The sequence below is a fragment of the Mauremys mutica genome, chromosome 5, assembly GCF_020497125.1.
Source record: "Mauremys mutica isolate MM-2020 ecotype Southern chromosome 5, ASM2049712v1, whole genome shotgun sequence".
Classification (NCBI taxonomy): Eukaryota; Metazoa; Chordata; order Testudines; family Geoemydidae; genus Mauremys; species Mauremys mutica.
This window is the reverse complement of record NC_059076.1, coordinates 129,174,009-129,182,985: the sequence shown is the minus strand read 5'-3', so window position 1 is coordinate 129,182,985 and position 8,977 is coordinate 129,174,009.

Here is an 8,977-nt window from a genome sequence, read left to right as displayed (position 1 = left end):
TCTCTGCAAAATGTTCCTCTGCATCACTGGCAACATGAGATGCACTCATATCAGTCATTCTGATTATTATAATTTGTATTGCAGTCGCACCTAGGAAGTCATGAGCCATGAAAAGTAGTGGTCTTAGCACACCAGCTGCCTAACTGTTGTCAAGTTTCCTGTGGATGTCTTGTTATTTGGGTGTAACTTCCACTTGAACTGTTCCCTTCCCCGAGTGCAAATACATGTTCTTTTAAAATAAAAACCTTCACCACTGCATCCCCAAAACATTTGGCTGCCTTGGTTTCTAGTTCTGTTCAGGGGATAAGATCAAATCCTGAAGTCCTTTTTGAGGCAAAAGTCCCATTGAGTGAGTAAGGACTTCAGATTTAACCCACAGAAATTGAAGCTGGAGAAGGTTCTCTAGTAAATCCTCTAACCCTCCCCCCCTTGCAATGCAGGGCTGAGCCTTGCAATTGATGTTATGGTGCTTTGCCTGGTCAGGACTCATTGGTGTGCGGTTTGGACCACCTTCATAAATCTGAACTATTGATGGGCAAATCCCAAAAAGGTTCCTCTGACCCTTTTCAAGGAGGAGTGAGAAAAATTGTTCTCAACCTCTGAGGATAGGACAAGAAGCAATGGACTTGCTGACTTTAAGATTAAGCTGCATAAGTTTATGGAGGGGATGGTATGATAGGATAACGGGTTTAGTCAATAGGTCAATAACATGCCACACTGGTAATTAGTACAAAGGGTCAATGTTGGGATATTGGTAGCCTTTTCCAGAGGGTCTGGCTGGAGAGTCTTGCCCGCATGCTCGGGGTTCAGCTGATCGCCATATTTGGGGTCGGGAAGGAATTTTCCTCCAGGGCAGATTGGCAGTGGCCCTGGAGGTTTTTCGCCTTCCTCCGAAGCATGGGGCAGGGGTCGCTTGCTGGTGGATTATCTGCTACTTGAAGTCTTTAAATCATGATTTGGAGCATTCAACAGCAGAGTCAAGGGAGAGAATTAGTTCAGGAGTGGGTGGATCGGCTTATGTGGCCTGCATCTTGCAGGAGGTCAGACTAGATGATCATAATGGTCCCTTCTGATCTTGAATTCTATGATTCTATGATTCTATGACTTAAATTTCGCAAAGGGAGGTTTAGGTTGGACATTAGGAAAAACTTCCTAACTGTAAGGGTGGTTAAGCCCTGGAATAAATTGCCTAGGAAGGTTGTGGAATCTATTACTTCCTTCTGAATATTTTCCCTTTGGACTGTGTAGTGTAAAGGACAGTTAACTATAAAACTCTAATGAAGCAAAGTATAATTGAGGTCTGGGAATTGAGTTAAATCTCTGTGATGGCCCTCCTGTCACATAGGAGAGCTTATCTGTCAGATGGAAACTGCATTTTGATGGACTGTTTGTCTACTGATAAATGAACCTATTTCATACTTTCCTCATCAGGCTGAGCAGTGCATTGAATGATTGAAATTTTCAGAGTTTTGAAACTACACAGACTGGCACGAAAATGCCTAACAGTCTTGCAAAGTAGTACCTGCCCATGGTAAATGTCTAATTTAGATTGATGGATGAGATACAGATGATGATGTCACCAGAAGTCCTGCCTACCTTGGCATCAATGGAAGTCCTGCCTTATCCAAAAGTTATATTACAAGCACAGATGATGTCACCAGAAATGAAGTTAGGACCTAAAGTCATGCCCTTTGGGGATCTGATCTAACCCCTTCTAACCTCTGAACAGGAAGCCCTGCCTGACCTAGAGAGGTAAACCACTAGGATCTGATGTTGGCTCAGACTCCTTAACCCACCGCCTGATAAGTAGCATCATCCATAAAAATTATAAAGATATTGGCAAGGCGGTGGAGCCTTCGAACCTGGATCTGGCATTGTGGTAAAAGACAGTGTAGAGGTGGTGATGTACCCCTCCCCAGCACCAATAGAGCTGTAATCACTCTGGCTGGGTTAGGAACCTAAGGACCCGGGTCTGGCATCATAGTTAGAGGCACCAGTGTGAGAAATAGCATGGAGAGAAAAGCTAGAGGCAGCGGCAAGGCATCTTTCACAGAACCCAAACAGTACTTCTCTTTAAGGGCTGGAGATGGGCCTGCCTGAGTCAATTCCTGGGCTCTGAGACTTCATCAACCACTGACAATCTGTGAGTGGGGTGCACCAGAGGGGAAAAGGGGGAGCATTTGTCCATTGGATGTGCACAGCAGAGGTGGGGAAACTAAGACAAAGGACTACTGCCTAAGATACCACGGAGAGGTGGATATTACTATTCATATAGTTTATGGTTGAGTTACTCTTGTTTTCCCAACTGAACGCTGTGCTCCTTTTCCCCATCCATAAAGGAAGACGGACATGATGCAAGTGTTAAAAAAACATATTTTTGCATCAGTACCAATCATGCAACTTTTCCAAACCTTTCAAATTTATGAAAGTTGTTTGCTGCTTTTGATAGTCATTGCTTGACATCTAGCATGGTGTCAGCATCATTGCTTCCTAGATAGGTAAATGACTTACCTCTTCTATTGCTTCTTCATCCAATCTAATAGTTACTTTTGGGATAGTGACAACCACATATTTTGTCTTTCCCTTGTTGATGAACAAATCAACTTGTTTGCTGGATCTGCCAAAATCTGGGTCTTTTCTTCCATTAAGCAGTGTGTTGAACTGAACAGGACAATGTCATCTGCAAAAATGAGGTCATCCAACTGCTTTATCATTTGTCCATAAAATTCCTCTGTTGCCTTCTGCCGTTACTTTCCCCATGACATGGTCGATGACCAGTGAAAACGAGTAAATTTAGTTTTATAAGTATCTATTTTCTATTAACAAAACGCTGCACATTTTAAAAACTCTCTTTTTACACTTTTTACCATTTTTAATGCTTGTAACTGTTTCTTTGGCTTGGTCTACACTAGGACTTTAATTCGAATTTAGCAGCATTAATTCGAACTAACCGCTCAACCGTCCACACCAGGAAGCCATTTAATTCGAACTAGAGGGCTCTTTAGTTCGAATTTGGTACTCCACCCCGACAGGTGGAGTAACGCTAAATTCGACATGGCTAGCTCGAATTAGGCTAGGTGTGGATGCAAATCGAACTTAGTAGCTCCGGGAGCTATCCCACAGTGCACCTCTCTGTTGACGCTCTGGACAGCAGTCCGAGCTTGGATTCTCTGACCAGCCACACAGGAAATGACCCGGGAAAATTTGAATTCATTTTCCTGTCTGGGCACTTTGAATCTGATGTCCTGGCTGGACATCGGGGCAAGCTCCGCAGCACCTGCAACGATGCAGAGCTCTCCAGCAGAGGACTCCGGCCAATCCAAGAATAGAAAGAGGTCCCCAGCATGGACAGACCGGGAAGTCCTGGATCTGATGGGGGCGAGGAGTCTGTGCTGTCGGAGCTGCGCTCCAGCAAGCGGAATGCAAAGACCTTCGAGAAGGTCTCCAAAGCAATGATAGAGAAAGGATACAGCCGGGATGCAATGCAGTGCCGCGTGAAAATCAAGGACCTGAGACAAGGCTACCAAAAAGTCAGAGCGGCAAACGGACGCTCCGGAGCCCAGCCCCAGACATGCCGCTTCTACGAGGCACTGCATGCCATTCTAGGTGGGTCTGCCACCACTGCCCCACCAGTGACCGTGGACTCAGTGGATGGCATAGTGAACCTGGACAGTTCCTCCTCGATGTTCGCCGATGGGGAAGATGAGGAAGGGTCTGTGGAGGACGGCGCAGGCGACAGCGAACACAAAACCGCTTTCCCTGACAGCCAGGATCTCTTCATCACCCTCACAGAGATCCCCTACCAACCCTCCCCGGCCGTTAACCCGGACTCTGAATCAGGGGAAGGATCAGGCGGTAAGTGCTAGAAACATGTAAACATTTATTTTTTATAAAACAGGTATAAAAAAATAGAAATACTATATATAAAATTTTCAATGAAAAACTATATGAAAAGTAGGTCCACACATATAGGGATTGAACAATAATCCTCCAGGGACAATTCAAGAAAGGTCTCATTTAGGTCCTCGAAAAGCCTCCGCAGGAGGTTCCTGGGGAGAGGTGCCTTGTTGGGTGCTCCGTGGAAGCACACTCTTCCGCGCCAGGACATCCTTATGTAGATGGGAATCATCGCCTCCACAAGCATGGCTGCATATGGTCCTGGTCTCTGCAGGGCTTCCCTTAGCATCCGCTCTTTGTGACTCCGAGGGACCCGCATCAGGGTGATCTCATTCATGAAATGCTGCATCTAATTAGGGCAATTAGTGTATTGTTACTGTTGTGAATGGTTGACTTTTACTTTGCATAACAATGACCCTCGCTTAACAGCCACGTGTTGTAGGCCACATAGGAAAAGCATACATTGATCTTTCCCGTGCACTGGCGGGAGTGGCTGGAAAAGGGTCAGAGTATATGATTTCCAGATTGCCTTTAGCGGGAGGGCACAGCTATCCATTAACTGATAAGCAGAATGTACTGTAAGGCTTACCAGGACTGTCTGCTAGACGGATTCAGCTGTCTCTCCCCACTTGTCCGCTCTCCTGTGCAATGCCGCAGCCAATGAGAGTGTATTCCGAAATCTCGAACTTGGCCCGAGATCTCGTGAGACTTGTTGCCCTGTATGGTCTTGTTCAGAGAAACTGATTAGACTGTGTTCACTGTTCGCAAACATGTATCTGTTCAAGGAAATCAGTTACTTTTCCCATCACACAGCTTCGGCTCTTTCCCGGACTGCCCCGGCATCCCCCTCGCAGAGGCTGGCGCAGATTAGGTGGCGAAAGAAAAAGACTTGGGACGAGATGTTCGCGGAACTGATGGCCTGCTCCAGAGCCGAGGCGGCAGAGCAGACACAGTGGAGGGAGACCCTATGTCAACAGCATCGCACACACATCGAACGGGAGGATAGGTGGCGGCAGGAAGATCAGCAGGCGACTCAAACGCTGCTTGGGCTAATGAGGGAGCAAACGGACACGCTCCAGCGCCTTGTTGATGTTCTGCAGGACCGCAGGCAGGAGGACAGAGCCCCCCTGCAGTGTATCTGCAACCGCCCTCCCCCGCCAAGAAGTCCTGCCCCCCCCTCACCCAAAAGTACAAGACGGAGGGGCGGTAGGGGCCGTGAGAACTGTCACTGCACCACTGCATAGCGCTAATGTACCACACACCTCTCACGCTATACATTTGTAGAAGTGCTTCCCTTACAGGCTCACCCAGTCCCAAATCCAAGTTTCATCCCCCCACTGTGTATTAGATTATTAAAAGCTGTTTGCTGTTATTCACTGTTTCGGTCACGTCTTTCGTGTCAGAGGATTTTTTTTTGTATGGGGGGGAGGGGATTTATAATTGCACGATATAGCCTACATTACCAGGGTACAGACTTGGGGGCATGATCAACTGCAGGGCACACACACACTGCAGTCAGTAGGCACCAGGGTCACTCTGTGTGGTGTATGCTGCCCCGTGTCATTCTGTGATGTGTATGCTTGTCCAGGGTCCTAGCGCCTGCCACCCCCTTAATGTTAAGGCACGCTGCCCTTACCATGCACTTCCACCATAGCAACGAGCCTCTCCGCTGCCCTGAGCCCCAGCAAGAGCCCTCATCCATGGACAGATACTCACCCTTCCCCCACACCCCTCACCCCTTCCTACGCCCAAACCCGCAGCCCACTGCCGTCATCCAAACCCCTATCCAAAGAAGGCACCACTCGCCCCTTCCTGCAAACCCACCCCTTCCTGCAATCCCTCCCCTTCATGCACAACCACTTGCAACCGTCCCCCACCCCAGAGACCTATGTAGGAGCAGGAGGATGTCATTCCTCTATGGAACAAGCGGTCTGTACATCAGTGCACACCGTGCCCAGCACAGTATGCGTCCATGTTTCAGCAACTGAACAGAAATGCAAAGTAAAACAAAGATTTATTAATAATGAGTGTAACAATTCATTTGATTTAAAACGTGCTTTGGAAGTGGGGGAAACTTGGAGAACGGGGTATGTAACCGCAGATCGAAATCGACACATACAGACACAGGCCCAGGGTCAGTTTCTCTTGAAAGCAAGTGGAGAGTCATAGGTTACCCTGCTCTCCGAGGAAACTAGCTTTCAAAGCCTCCCGGATACACAGCACTTCCCGCTGGGATATTCTCTCGGCACGGGTGTCTGGCTGAGCTAAACTGCAGCCAGGCGATTTGCCTCAACCTCCCATCCGGACAAAAAGGTCTCGCCCTTGCTCTCACAGAGATTGTGGAGCACACAGCAAGCAGCAATAACTACGGGGATATTCTTTTCGCTGATGTCCGAGCGAGTCAGTAAGCTCCGCCATCGCCCCTTGAGACGTCCGAAAGCACACTCCACCACCATTCTGCACTTGCTCAGCCAGTAGTTGAAGAGTTCCTTCTCTCTGTCCAAGGCGCCTGTATAGGGCTTCATGAGCCAGGGCATTAGCGGGTAGGCTGGGTCCCCGAGGATCACTGTAGGCATCTGCACATCCCCAACCGTTACTTTGTGGTCCGGGAAGAAAGTACCTGCCTGGAGGCGTCTAAACAGACCAGAGTTCCTGAACAGACGCGCGTCATGAACCTTGCCCGCCCACCCAACGAAGATGTTGGTAAAACGTCCCCTATGGTCTACCAGTGCTTGCAGCACCATAGAAAAGTAGCCCTTTCGGTTAATGTACTCGCTGGCCTGGTGGGCTGGTGCCAGGATAGGGATGTGAGTGCCATCTATAGCCCCACCGCAGTTTGGGAATCCCATCGCGGCGAAGCCATCTATGATGTCCTGGACGTTTCCCAGAGTCACTACCTTTGAGAGAAGTTGCTCAACGATTGCGTGGGCTACTTCAATCACAGCAACCCCCACGGTAGATTTGCCGACGCCAAAGTGGTTCGCTACTGACCGGTAGCTGTCTGGCGTTGCAAGTTTCCAGAGGGCTATGGCCACTCGCTTCTGCACACTCAGGGCTGCTCGCATCTGGGTGTCCTGGCGCTTCAGGGCAGGGGACAGCAAGTCACAGAGTTCAAGGAAAGTGCCCTTACGCATCCTGAAGTTTCGCAGCCACTGTGATTCATCCCAGACCTGCAGCACTATGCGGTCCCACCAGTCCGTGCTTGTTTCCCGGGCCCAGAATCGCCGTTCCACACCATGAACTTGACCCAGTGCCACCATGATCTCCACGGCGCGGCGTACCCTGCTTTGTGAGAGGTCTGCGCCACTCTGTGACTTCCTGTCCTCACCGCGCTGACGGAGCCTCCTCGCAAGATTTCTCAGCAGCTGACTGTGGAAGAGGTGGACGATAAGGTGCGAGGAGTTGACAACGGCCATAAGTGCAGCGATGATCGCAGCGGGCTCCATGCTCGCAGTGCTGTGGCGTACGCGCTGTAACTGACAAGAGAAGGGCGCGAACAGATTTCCCGCCGGAGCTTTCAGGGAGGGAGGGCGTGATTGACGGTTCAATGATGACAGTTACCCAAAACCACCCTCGACACATTTTTCCCCCCAGCAGGCATTGGGGGCTCTACCCAGCATTCCAATGGGCAGCGGGGACTGCGGGAACTGTGGGATAGCTTCCCACAGTGCACCGCTTCCAAAGTCGACGCCAGCCCCGTTACTGTGGACTCAGAAATTCGAATTAGTGTATTTACTGTGGATACACAAATTCAACTTCATAAGGTCGAATCCACAAATTCGACTTAAGTAGATTCGAAATAGTCTTGTAGTGTAGACAAGGCCTTTATCATTTCTAGTGGTGGTGCTACTGATCAGGCTCTGGTTTAAGGAGTCTGGGCCAACATCAGCTCCTACTGGTTTACCTTCCTAGGTAAGCAGGCCTTCTGGTTGGGGTTAAGGTTCACAAGGGTTTAGATCAGACTCCTGCAGGGCATGGGTTTAGATCATAATATCATTTCCTGTTACATCATTCTATCCTGTGCTGCCATTTCTGGTTTAAGTGGACGGAGGTGCAAGGACAAGGGGAAAGGGGAAGATGTGCCTGACTGAATGGAAGAGGCTAGGGGTCAGCCAGAGTTTGCATAGGGGAAGCTCCCTAACAATCCCTCCCCACCCCCCCAAAAAAGCCTGTTCCATACTTTTCCCACCCATACCCAGCAACCCTACAAGTTCACACCCAGGTTCCTTCCCAGCAATTTACTTCCCTCTCCCTCAGCTCCTCCATTACCCCTGACTCCCCCAAGCCTTTGCACTGCTTCTGAGGAGTGCAGGAAATACGGTTCCATATTGTAGTTTAAATTAATTATTATTCAGAGTTCTGTATTAATATGCCTAGTAAGGAATCTATTTGTCAAAAAACATTTCCTGAATCTTTTTTGTTGGTCTGTATTGTTACAGACATACATGCTGACAGGTATTTAGAAATAAATTATCAAAAATAATTGAAACTCGTGTGATTATATTGTGTTATTCTGACAAATAAAATATGCTGATTTTTGCAGAATTTTAAAATATTGTACGCAGGTTATTTAATGTTTTGTCACAGATTTTTTAATTTTTTGGTGCAGAATTTCCCCAGGAGTAATAAATAATAGTACTAGGTTTGTATAGTAGTAGTGACTTCAAGGTGAGAATTTCAAACACATCACAAAGTTATTGTACAATAAAAGCATTAACTCTGTTTCACAGATGAGAAACCCGAGACAGAGAGCTTAGATGACTTGTCCAAGGTCACATGGGAAGTCTATAGTTGAGCTGGGAACAGAGCCCAGATCTCATGACTCCCAGTAATGTGTGCTAACCAGATGGCCATCCTTCCTCTCCTAATGGAAGCTAATGACTCTGATGTGTCCTTAGGCTAGTCATGTTCCATCCTCATGCCCAGTTACAGACCCAGTGAAACCCGAATGAAAACAAGAGGTCAGATCCTTGGCACTGATTTGCCAATTTACATCACCTGAGGACCTGATTCCAGGTCTTCACAGTCAACCAGAAGCTCCCATTAAAGACTGTGGCAAAACTCCTATTGATTTCAGGAT